Below are 12,340 nucleotides of genomic sequence, written 5' to 3'. Positions count from 1 at the left end.
TGACCATGTTGTGCAGCTCTCGTCTGAGTCTAACCGTTGCAGGGATGAGTCTTCTACTCTAAGGATTATCTGAGCCTTCTGTCAAGTATAGGTGTTCTGCATCTAGTTATGGTCAGTGACCTTGTTCCCGGTGGTAGCATCAAGATAATAGAGGTTGGAAGTGTTCTGTTTAGTCAAGTATTCAAGGTGGAATCGGCTCAGTAATGGTTTAGTGGGGGCGGTCTATCTGGGGGTCAGACCAACTCGAGACTTCAAGTTCGGGAATGAAGAAGTGGTTTTATGCATGGGTTTTTGGATTCGTTGTCGTTGGGTCGAAGAGTTCTGCCAGGGATTGCACTTTTTCGGGTTGGAAGTTTATGTGTGGGTTCGGTTGCCTTGGGAAGGCCATTTATTGTGTTGGGTGATGGTAGTACCCTCAGGATGGTGGGTGTCAGTACTCGTGGGAAACATTTGTTGGTTCTTGGCAGATAGGGAGAGTCGCGAGCGTGGCGCGTGAGCTGTTTTCGGGGTAGGTGACTACAATGGACTTCGAGGACGAAGTCTAGTTTAAGTGGGGGAGAGTTGTAACACCTGAAATCCAGAAGGCTAATTAAGGAAAGAAAATCTTCAATTAAGATGCCAACTCGTCGAGTTCAAGGGTGAGAACTCGACGTGTTGGACTAATTGGGCACGCGGGAATTTAAAAACCAACTCGACGAGTTTGGGAGGACCAACTCGACGAGTTGGACAGGGTTTGGGAAACCCTAAAATCGGGACTTTGCACCCTATTTAAACACCTTAATCTTTAGGGTTTGGCCTCATTTCCAGCCTACATTGTCCTAACCCTAAATCTCGAAACCCTAAGCCATTTTTGGTGATTTTGAGCTAATCTTGTGCATTCTTGGTGAGTTTGAAGAAGAAGAAGAAGCTTGAAGGAGGAGCAAGAACGTGTAGGAGGATTGTATATCCAGAAGTTGGGCTTCGTTTCTGATTCATTTGAGGTATCAAGCTTCAACCTTGTCCATGGCATGCTTAGATCTAGTCTTAGGATGATTTATTTCATGTTTTGGTCCAAGCATGATGGTTGTTGAGATTTGGACGTCCCATTTGAGCAAACCCTTTCAGATCTAGGGTCTTGAGGGGATTTCATGGCATAAAGGTGCCAACTTTGTGGCCCTAGTAGCAGAAGGGTTTTGAGCATTCTAACACTCCTAAGTGTACATGCAACCCTAGAACTTGGATCTATGTTTGTGTAAAATACATGCAAAATACTTTTTTCCAAGGTTCATAATCCTATCTAGCATACATGGGGAACTTTTAACATAAAAGATGGCTAGAATTACATACCTTGTAGTTGATTTGATTCCTTGAAAGCCTTGAGAGCCTAGCACCCCAAGTGTGATGCCTCAAATGTTTCACACAACACCAAGTGCTTTGGAATGACTTTGAGAGAATGTAAAACACTTCTAAATTCGTCTTGCCCTCTCTATTTCTTAGTGTAGCCGATTTTGGTGGTTGTCATGTTCCTTATATAGTGTGTTACACTTAGGGTTACACCATGTAAAACCTAATGTAACATGGCTCTTCATTTCCATGACCCATGGGTTTGTAACTCCCATGGAGCATCCTATGGACCTTAGCCCATCTTGATAACCCATGAAGCCTTTAGCCCACTATACAAGTTATGGATGATTTACATAATCAACCCATATATCTAATTAGTCTTCTTTTGATCACTTAATTAATTCCAAATTAATTCTTGATCAATACTAATTAAATAATACTATTAATATATTAGAACTTATAATATATTAATAAACCTCAAGTGTTATTTCTCTCATTTAGTCTATCCAAATGCATGATGCCATACAACCCAAATGGACCATGCCGGGTCGGGTCAAGTACATACCAGAAATAGTTATGGACTTAGACACCTTATCCAACAGTCTCCCACTTGGATAAGTCTAATAACTATAACTACAAGTATGACTTCAGGAACCGATCAGCAATCGTAGCTCTTTTCAAGGTCTCTCGGAACTGAGAAGATGATGTTACTCCATTTAAGATAAGTGATCATATAATCCTCTGTTCTAGATATCAGCTGGACAAATACATGGAACAATGTCTTACTTATTGTCCAGCAGTTTGTTTCCCGATTGCCGATTTGTTTGACATAGAACTTAATTGAACACATCAACTTAGTTCTGACCGGGCCCGGTACATAGGTCAAAACAAAATCATCGAGGGGCCCAGATATCGCTTCTAATCCAATAAGGAACAGATAAACTTCGACTCATATGTTTGTTCTACTACTTGTTGAGTCACACACAAAAGCACGTTTTATACCATCGAGTTACCAATGCGTTTTCTCACGATCAATGTATAACAAACTCATAGACAACAAGTCATATCTCTAGGTTTGAAGAGTTATATGATATTACTGTCTCGCGATCACTCGAGATAAATTCCATGAAGTGATACCAGCGAGTGTGGGTTGAATCCAATACTCAGAACTTATGAGCACTCATGAGTGTTGAGGCCATGTCCAGCATCTTAGACCTCTACAACCAACTCATGACAGTCTTTATTCATATCTACTTCCAACATATGCCCGACTGTGGATAATTTAAATAATATGTAAAACACAACATAAATATTTTTGGAAGTCAAAACATGCAAAAGAAATAATAGTAAACGATTGACAAAAGATAGCAACACTTTACTCATAAATAAACACAACTTTTATTCATCATCAAATGTCAATTACACTTTACAAATTTCAAAATTTACCTAACTACTAAAACTAATATCATCCTTCAGCCCTATGCTCCTTGCATGCTGGAGATGCTTAACCCTGCCCAGTCCCTTCGTGAGGGGATATGTCAAGTTCTCATCCGATGATACCCTCTTTGCCACGAGGAGTCCTTCTTCTATTCGATGTCTGATGAAATGGTATTTTCTGTCAATGTGTCTGGATCTCCCGTGATCCCTTGGTTCCTTGGCTAAGGCAACTGCACTTTCACTATCACAGAAAATCTCGATTGGCTCCTTTATAGCTAGTACAACTCCAAGGTCTCCGATGAAGTTCTTTAGCCATATAGCCTCCTTCGCTACCTCGCTTGCCGCTATATACTCTGATTCGCAAATTGAATCAGCCACTGTCTCCTGCTTGGAACTTTTCCAAGTAATTGCTCCATCGTTTAAGGTAAAGACCCAGCCCGATTGAGAGCGGAAATTATCCCTATCAGTCTGGAAGCTAGCATCACTATACCCTACAACTCTCAAGTCATCACTCCCACTGAGGGTAAGGACCCAGTCCTTAGTCCTCCGCATGTACTTGAGAATGTTCTTTACCGCATTCCAGTGAGCCTTACCAGGGTTCCCCTAGTATCTACTGACCATGCTCAAGGCAAAGGCCACATCAGGACGAGTACAAGTCATATCATACATGATCGAGCCTACAGCATAAGCATAAGGTACTCGACTCATTTCTGCTATCTCAACCTTGGTACTCGGGGGCTGAGTCTTACTCAGTCTGGCGTTACACTGGATAGGTAACTCTCCCTTTTTGGAATCCTGCATGCTGAACCTCTTCAGCACCTTATCCACATAGGTACTCTGACTAAGTCCAATTAGTCTTTTACTCCGGTCTCTCAGAATCCTTATCCCTAGGATATAGGCAGCTTCTCCAAGGTCCTTCATAGCGAAACACTTTCCAAGCCAGGACTTCACTCCCTGCAAGGTTCGGATGTTATTTGCTATGAGTAGTATGTCATCCACATACAGTACCAAAAAGCTAACTATACTCCCACTAGCCTTGACATATACACAAGATTCATCTTCACTCCTCGAAAAGCTAAACTCTTTGACTTTCTCATCGAAGCAAAGATTCCATCTGCGAGGTGCTTGTTTCAATCCATAGATGGATTTCTCAAGCTTACACACTCTATTAGGGTAGTCTGTACTGACAAAACCCTCTGGCTGACTCATGTAAACATCCTCAGCCAACTTTCCATTAAGGAAAGCGGTTTTGACATCCATTTGCCATATTTCATAGTCATGAAATGCAGCTATGGCTAACAATACCCTAATAGACTTAATCTTGGTTACTGGTGAAAAGGCCTCATCATAATCAACTCCCGGAGTTTGAGAAAATCCCTTTGCAACCAGTCGCGCCTTATAAGTGTGTACATTACCATCCATGTCGGTCTTCTTCTTGAAGATCCATTTGCACCCAACTGTCTTACGACCTGGTACATTGTCAACCAAGTTCCAAACTTGATTGTCATACATGGATTGTATCTCGCTGTCCATAGCCTCTTTCCATTTAGCAGCCTCAGGGCCTGCATGGCTTCCGTGTACGTGTTAGGTTCATCCAGACTTACCAGTGTGTTATCACTGATAAGTGTATCACCTTCCTCAGTAATATGGAAACCATAGTAATGCTCAGGTGCATTCCTAACTCTCGTGGAACGCCTCAGAGGTACAGACTCTTCTGTCGGATCAACAGGAGTTTCCTCCTTAGGTTGATTGCTATGGTTTGAGGTTCCTTCACCACTTGAATCTTGAATTTCTTCAAGGTCAATTTGCCTCCCACTGTTTCCTTGGCTTATGAACTCTCTTTCTCGAAATACTCCTCTCATTGCTATAAAGACCACATTATCACTAGGTCTGTAGAAAAGGTAACCGAAGGAAATCTGTGGGTAGTCGATGAAAATACATCTCTCACTTAGAGGTTCGATCTTATCGTGAGACTCACGCCTCACAAAAGCCTCGCAACCCCAAATCTTGATGTGATTGTTGGGTCTATAAATATGGTTTATACTTTGCTTTTCTAAGCATTTATTGTTTTTATTATTTGGGCCGAAAATAATATAGGATTAATTGTAGCTTGGACCGAAAACCCATGTGTTTTCGGTCTAGCATTGGATTATTTGTATTTTGGGTTTGGCCTTAGGTCCATATATATATAGGGTGAGGAGTGCATGTGAGGGTAAGAGTGAGGAGCTTAAGTGTGTGTATTCTAAGGTGTGAGAGAAACAAGAGAGAAGAGTGTGTGTGAACTATGTGTATGGAGCATTAATCATTTCATTGAATACATCATAGATTCATCTTCTTCTTCTTCTCCTCCTTCTCTTCTATTAGATCTGAAATCATCCGTTTGATTGGGATTCCGCACCATCAAACGGATCTGATTGATACACAAGCAGATTTGGGAACTTTCAAGTGGTATGAGAGCTTGGTTGTATCAATCAATTTTTTCAGATCTGGAGCTTATTTGATCTTATTTTGAAGATATTTTTTGCGTTTTTGGATAGATCTTGGCAAAATAAGGGGGGTTTGTTCTTCGCGTTTTTCATAAAAACGAGTTTTTAATCGAGTTTTGGAGCAAAAAGGAGCAAAAAACGCTGTTTTTCGTCGTAACCAGCGATTTCCGAGGAGTTTTCGGTCGGAGTTTTCAGTCCAAAGACACGTGTTCGGTCCGAGGTTTTCGGTCCGAGTTTTCGGTCCGAGGTTCTAGGTCACATGGTCGGTCCGACGTTTTCGGTCTGGTGGGTTTGCGGTGCACGTGTTCGGTTCACACACGTTTTCGGTCTCGATCGCTAGCAGCCTCGTCCTCAGTCTCGTATCTGATTCAGCAAGCCTCGCAGCAGTCTTCGCACTCAGCAACCTCGCACAGCAGCGTCCATTAAAAAAGAATCGGATTTTTGGAGGTGCCGAGGATCGAACCCTGGTCTCCTCCCAACTCAAACAGCGCCCCTTCCAACTCTTCTAGGCTGCGAGTTCATACAATCTTTCCCAATTTAATTCATAACTCGTCTTCATTTCGACCCTTCTTTCGCATTTTTTACATTATTAACCCAAAAATCAATTTTCTTTATTTTAAAATTCCATTTTCAACCCAAAAATTTAGTTTTTAATTTTTGACTTTTATTTTTAACTTTTGACCTTCATATTTTGACTTTGACTTTCAAGTTTGACCTTTGACTTTAAACTTTGACTTTTTCGTTTAACTTTTAAATTTTCAAATTTAGCTTTTCGGTTTGACTTTTCAAGTTTGACTTTTAAGTTTGATTTTTTAAATTTGAATTTTAAGGTTGACTTTCTTGTTTTGTTTTTAAGTCAAAGGGCAACTTTATATATATATATATATATATATATATATATATATATATATATATATATATATATATATATATATATATATATATATAAAATATAAAATGAGTTTCGCATCAATTCCGGTAAATGAAGTTTCATGTACTCCATCTTGTGAAACTACTATTAAATTTCTCCGAGATCAAATCGATTTATTAAAAAGAGAAAATGAGGACCTCAAATACGAAGGCTATACTCTTAGGAAAGGTCAGAAACCTCTGAAAGCTCAATTAGAGGTCAAGACTAAGGACTTTAGGAAATTACAAGAAGATTACAGCAACAAGTGTGAAAATTACGATCACATTAAGAAAAAACTTGTTGCTGTAACTGAAGAACTTGACGCTTTGAAAATTAAGTGTGGAAAAACAGATGTTAGTTCCAAAAATTATACTGCGTCAAGTAAGACAGTCGAGTCCTTATTTGAAACCCAATTAAAATTCAAAGATAATTAAAACAAGGGTCTAGGGTATGATAGTGTTCATCCACCTTTCAATCATAACTACACATCCATCCCTATGACACAGGAAGAAATTGACGGGGAGGCACATCTTCAATATGGCAAACCAGCTGGATTTGTGTCAGGAGGTATTCAGGTTGAAAATACTAATGTTTCTACCTCATGTGCAGGTAAATTAGCAGAAGATGAGAACAAAGAGAACACCATTGAACAAACCAACATCTCCTTGAACTTTGAATCTGTTGCTTTGAACTCAGCTGCTTCTGATCAACCTGCTGTTGAGAAATACAGGCCACCAATTCCAGTGAAACAGAGTGCCTCCTGCAATTGTGCTTGTGGGAAAAATAAGAGACAAGGCAAAGATACGCCACCAGGGGCAGGAAGAAACAACTTCACAGTGAAGAAAAAGACATGTTTTCACTGTGGAACACCTGGACACATTGCCAAAAGTTGTCCTAATCGCGCATACATTCCCTACTACGCACAAGGCTGGAAGAACGCGCAGGGTGGGAGATTCTTCAAAAGAAATCATTCGAGGTCACAATCGCGCAATGGCGACTGGAATACCCACAAGGCCAAGAATTCAACTCCCAAGACCAAGAAATCAAATCCCAAGGTCAAGAAGGGTATGCCGGCCAAGAAGTCTAATCTAAGAGATGCTCCAGTAAAACAAAGACCGGTTGGGTCAAAGTCATCTCGGAATCCGACTTCAAGTTCAAAAGCAAGTACTGAGCCACCCATCAGATCGAAAAAGAAATGGGTTAAACCCAACTACAAATGGGTTCCGAAAGCTCAATCTCCCAAATCAACTAATGACTAATATTTCTACATCTTCTGTTTGTGATAAACAGGACATGTCGTGGGAGAATGTATCTTGCGTTGATGACAAAGGTCGACCCAGTTTCAAAATGGACTGGGTTCCAAAGACCAACTGATCCCGCTCGGTGTCGGAACAGCTATGGAGGCATATCATCAGACTTCGGTTTGTTGATAGTGGCTGTTCCAGGCACTTGATAGGAGGCATCTCTCAATTGTACAACATTCAGAACTTTGTTTGAGAGTATGTGTCCTTTGTGGGAAAGGAAGAAAGGAAGGGATCACTCTTGGTTTTTGTGCTTATCGACGTGAAGAATTTTCGGATCTGTTCTGAGATTATGCGTGTTGTTCTCAGACCTTCTGGATGCAAATTCAATCGGTGACTTACAGTTTGAGTTTTCTTCTCGATACTCCTGAGTTTATTTTACACTGATTCATTTTGAAGTTAATCTTTTATTTTCTTATAGTTTTTCGTTAGTAGGTATTATTGGGAAGTGATATGAAGTCTAGTGCTAAAGGGCAATATGCAATTCGTGTAATGCACTAAAGCCGAATTGTCTAGACTCTGTATTCAATGTGATGGTAGGCACAAAGGATTCAAATGCACTAGACATTGATTGACCATGAAAGGACTAGACAATATAGACTTAGATAGTTTCATTTGGACTGACCATACGACGCTCGGGTAGATTGAGCAGTGAGATAAACATGGGAACCTGCGAGATACACTAAAAGTTAATTATCTAGAACTGTGGCTCAACATTTCCTTGATGTATGGACTCATGTCCTTAATTCCGGTATTGATAGGGCAACTGGGGGTTCTGATAAAGTAGGTCTGTAGGAAATTATTTTCTTTCTTTCTATCTGTCAGTCATATGTTGCTTCCTTTGCGTGATTGGAACATATCCGACCTGGATTGCAACATATGCAACTCTAATTCTACGCACCTCCTTATCTATGAAATTCTTTCTATTTGTTAGCCATATGTTGTCCCCTCTGCGTGATCGGAAGATCCGACCTGGAACACAGCATATGCAACATTCTACCTCTCAACCCCTCTATATATGTTAGTCATATGTTGTTCCCTCTGTGTGATTGGAAGACATCCGACCTGGGATAGAACATATGCACTTCTATATCTGACTTCTTTCTTAATGATTGAATACTCACCTAAAGTAAGGAGTTCTTTGGAAGTTCTTGATTACCGGGGTATATCAGGAAGTGGGAAACATGTTCTAGTACATCTAAAATTGAACCATTTAATAGGTTGTCTGTAGATCTTGCTGCTTAATTTAAGTGGACAACAATATCCTTGGTCGTCGTCAGCTAAATGTCCATTTAGGAATATATATCACAATGACTTGTTGTTAGGCGTGTCAAACCCAACAAATAAAGGGGTACGATATACTCCAGAAGAATCCCACTATATTGCACTAAAAGGTAGTACAGGGCAAGCAGGGTCGAACCACAGAGACACGGGACAAAATTCTATACCTTTTTGCGTAAGGTACTTTGGTCACAAAGGGGGGTTTTGTTTGTAAAGGTCAAACAATGAAAATAACAATCAACTTTGAAGCATGCAGAAAATGAAATAAATTTGTAAACAAGTTGTAAAAGTGCTTCCAGTTCTAGTTCTCAATGTTGTTGTTCAACTTGATTATGACTTGATGTAATTCAAGATTCCTATTCTAAGTTGGTACTGAAAGATATTAACACGCTCTAATACCTCTCGCTTGCCAAATTATCTAACCAAAACACGCTCTTTGAGTAGACCTAGCTTTACTAATTCAACCTAAACACGCTCTTAGATTGTATTGAAAAACTGCATTAAGTTTTAAACAAGCTTCCCAACAATGTTCATTTCTTCTCATACGCTCGGAAGTGTGAAAACATGTTATATGTTTTACAATAAGAAAACTTATTGCTTGTTACCAATTATTAACTTAATAGAACGATTAGGTGCCCTAAAAGTTAATTAACTGCACAAAAATTCAATTCATGAAAGTGGCCAATCAAACTCAAATCAAATTTAAGGGTTCTAGTTTAAACAAAAACATAATCACTAGAATAGAATCACAAATCAAACATCAAATCATATGCTTCAAGTCAAGCAATCAACATGTTTTGAACAAGAACTAGAAACTAGGGTTTCTTAGCCACACATGACTAAGAACAAATCACAACAACAAAAGATGGAAAAATGTGTGATTACAACTTACAAAATGTTAGAAATAATGTTTCCAAATGATTCTAGATCAATCCCTTGCCATAACCTTCGAATTCCCTTCTCAAAATATGCTCTGATATGTTGTGTGTGTGTAAAAATGGCCCTTAACCCGTAATATGAAAGATAGGAAAAACTGCCAAAAGTTGGTTTCTGGGTCGAACACGGCCCGTGTTGGACATAGAGTAAAACTGACACGGCCCGTGTTCAGCATGGTCAACAGCTCCCATTTTGGTCAACACGTCCCGTGTTGGACATAGAGTAAAACTGACACGACCCGTGTTCAGCATAGTCAACACCTCCCATTTTGGTCAACACGGCCCGTGTTGATTTTTCAGTGTAAATCCTGATGGGTTTTTGAGCATTCTAACACTTCCTAAGTGTACATGCAACCCTAATAACCTTGAATCTATGTTTTCTCTATATACATGCAAATTTCTTTTCAAGGTTGTTTCCTTACTAGCATGGCATGGGGATTACATAGAACATAAAACTAGTAGAAATACATACCTTGTTGTTGCTTGGATTCCTTCAAGACTTTGTGAGCCTAGCACCCCAAATGTTGTGCCTCAAATGCTTGACACAACACCACAAGACTTGGAATAACTTGAGAGAATACTTCTAGCACTCAAAATCGGTTATGCCCTCTCTAGTAACACTAGGTCACGATTTTGCTAGCCATAGGGTTCCTTTTATAGTGTTGTCACAATTAGGGTTTACACATGAATGCCCTTAATTGTCATGACTCTTGATTTCTCATGACCCATGGGTTTGTAACTCCCATGGACTATCCATGGAGCTCCATATGGTTATAACCAAACCCATAAACCATGGATCATTAATCCACCATAAAAGAATTGATGATTGTCATAATCAACCCTATATATTTAATTAGTCTCACTTTGATCACCAAATTAATACTAGATTAATACTTGATCAATACTAAATAAATAATACTATTATTAATATATTAGAACTTATAATATATTAATAATCATAAGTGCCTTATTCTCTCATCTAGTCTATCCAAGTATTGCAATGCCATGCAACTCAAATGGACCATGTTTGGTCGGGTCAAGTACATACCAAATAAAGTTATGGACTTAGACACTATATCCAACAGTCTCCCACTTGGATAAGTCTAATAACTATATTTGCAAATATGACTTCAAAATCCGACTAGCAATCGTAGCTCTTTCAAAGTCTCTCGGAACTGAGATGATGATGATACGCCATTTAAGATAAGTGATCATATAATCCTCTGTTCTCATGATATCAGCCGGACAAACACATGGAACATGGTCTTTACTTATTGTCCAGCATTTGTTTCTCGATCTCTGATTTGTTTCGACATAGAACTAAATTGAACACATCAATTAGGTTCTGACCGGGCCCGGTACATAGGTCAAAACCAAATCATCGAGGGGCCCATATATCGCTTCTATTTCTAGAAGGAACAGATAAACTTCGACTGATATGCTTGTACTAACTACTTGTTGAATTATTCACAAAGGCACGTTTTATGACATCGAGTTACCAATGCGTTTTCGTGCAATCAATGAATAACCAACTCATAGTCAACAACTCATATCTCTAGGTTTGAAGATTTATATGATATTACCGTCTCACGATCACTCGAGATAAATTCCATGAAGTGATACAAGTGAGAGTGGGTTGGATCCAATACTCAGCCCTTATGAGTACTCATGAATGTTGTAGCAACCATTGCATTGTCCAAAGCACTTTTAGACAAATCATACAAGCCAAATTCATGACAGTCTTAAATCAATACTTACTTCCAAAGTTTGACTGACTGTGGATGGTTTGAATAATAACATAATTATTCTGGAAGTAAAAACATGCAAAATTGAAACATAGTAAACAATCAACACAAGATAGTAACACCTTACTCATAAATAAATAACAACTTTTATTTATCATCAAATGTCAATTACATTTTACAAGTTTCAGGAATCTAATTATTGAAACTAATATCATCCTTCAGCCCAATGCGCCTCGCATGATGTAAATGCTTAACCCTGCTCAGTCCCTTCGTGAGGGGATCTGTCGGGTTCTCATCTGATGATACCCTCTTAGCCACGAGGAGTCCCTCTTCTATTCGATGTCTGATGAAATGGTATTTTCTGTCAATGTGCCTAGATCTCCCGTGATCTCTCGGTTCCTTAGCCAAAGCAACCGCACTTTCGCTGTCACAGAAAATTTCCATTGGCTCCTTTATAGCTGGTACAACTCCAAGGTCTCCGATGAAGTTCTTTAGCCATATCGCCTCCTTAGCTGCTTCACTTGCTGCTATGTACTCTGATTCACAAGTAGAATCAGCTATTGTCTCCTGTTTGGAACTTTTCCAAGTAATTGCCCCTCCATTTAGGATAAAGACCCAGTCTGACTGAGAGCGGAAATTATCCCTATCAGTCTGGAAGCTAGCATCGCTATATCCTTCCACTCTCAAGTCATCACTGCCTCCGAGGGTAAGGACCCAATCCTTAGTCCTCCGCAGATACTTGAGAATGTTCTTTACCGCTGTCCAGTGTGCCTTGCCAGGGTTCCCTTGATATCTACTGACCATGCTCAAAGCAAAGGCCACATCAGGGCGAGTACAAGTCATAGCATACATGATCGAGCCCACAGCGGAAGCATATGGTATATGACTCATCTCAGCTATCTCAGCCTCTGTACTCGGACTC

This window comes from Lactuca virosa, chromosome 5, assembly GCF_052849685.1.
Source record: "Lactuca virosa cultivar CGN04683 chromosome 5, Lactuca_virosa_CGN04683_v6, whole genome shotgun sequence".
NCBI lineage: Eukaryota > Viridiplantae > Streptophyta > Magnoliopsida > Asterales > Asteraceae > Lactuca > Lactuca virosa.
Note: the sequence above shows the minus strand (reverse complement) of the source record.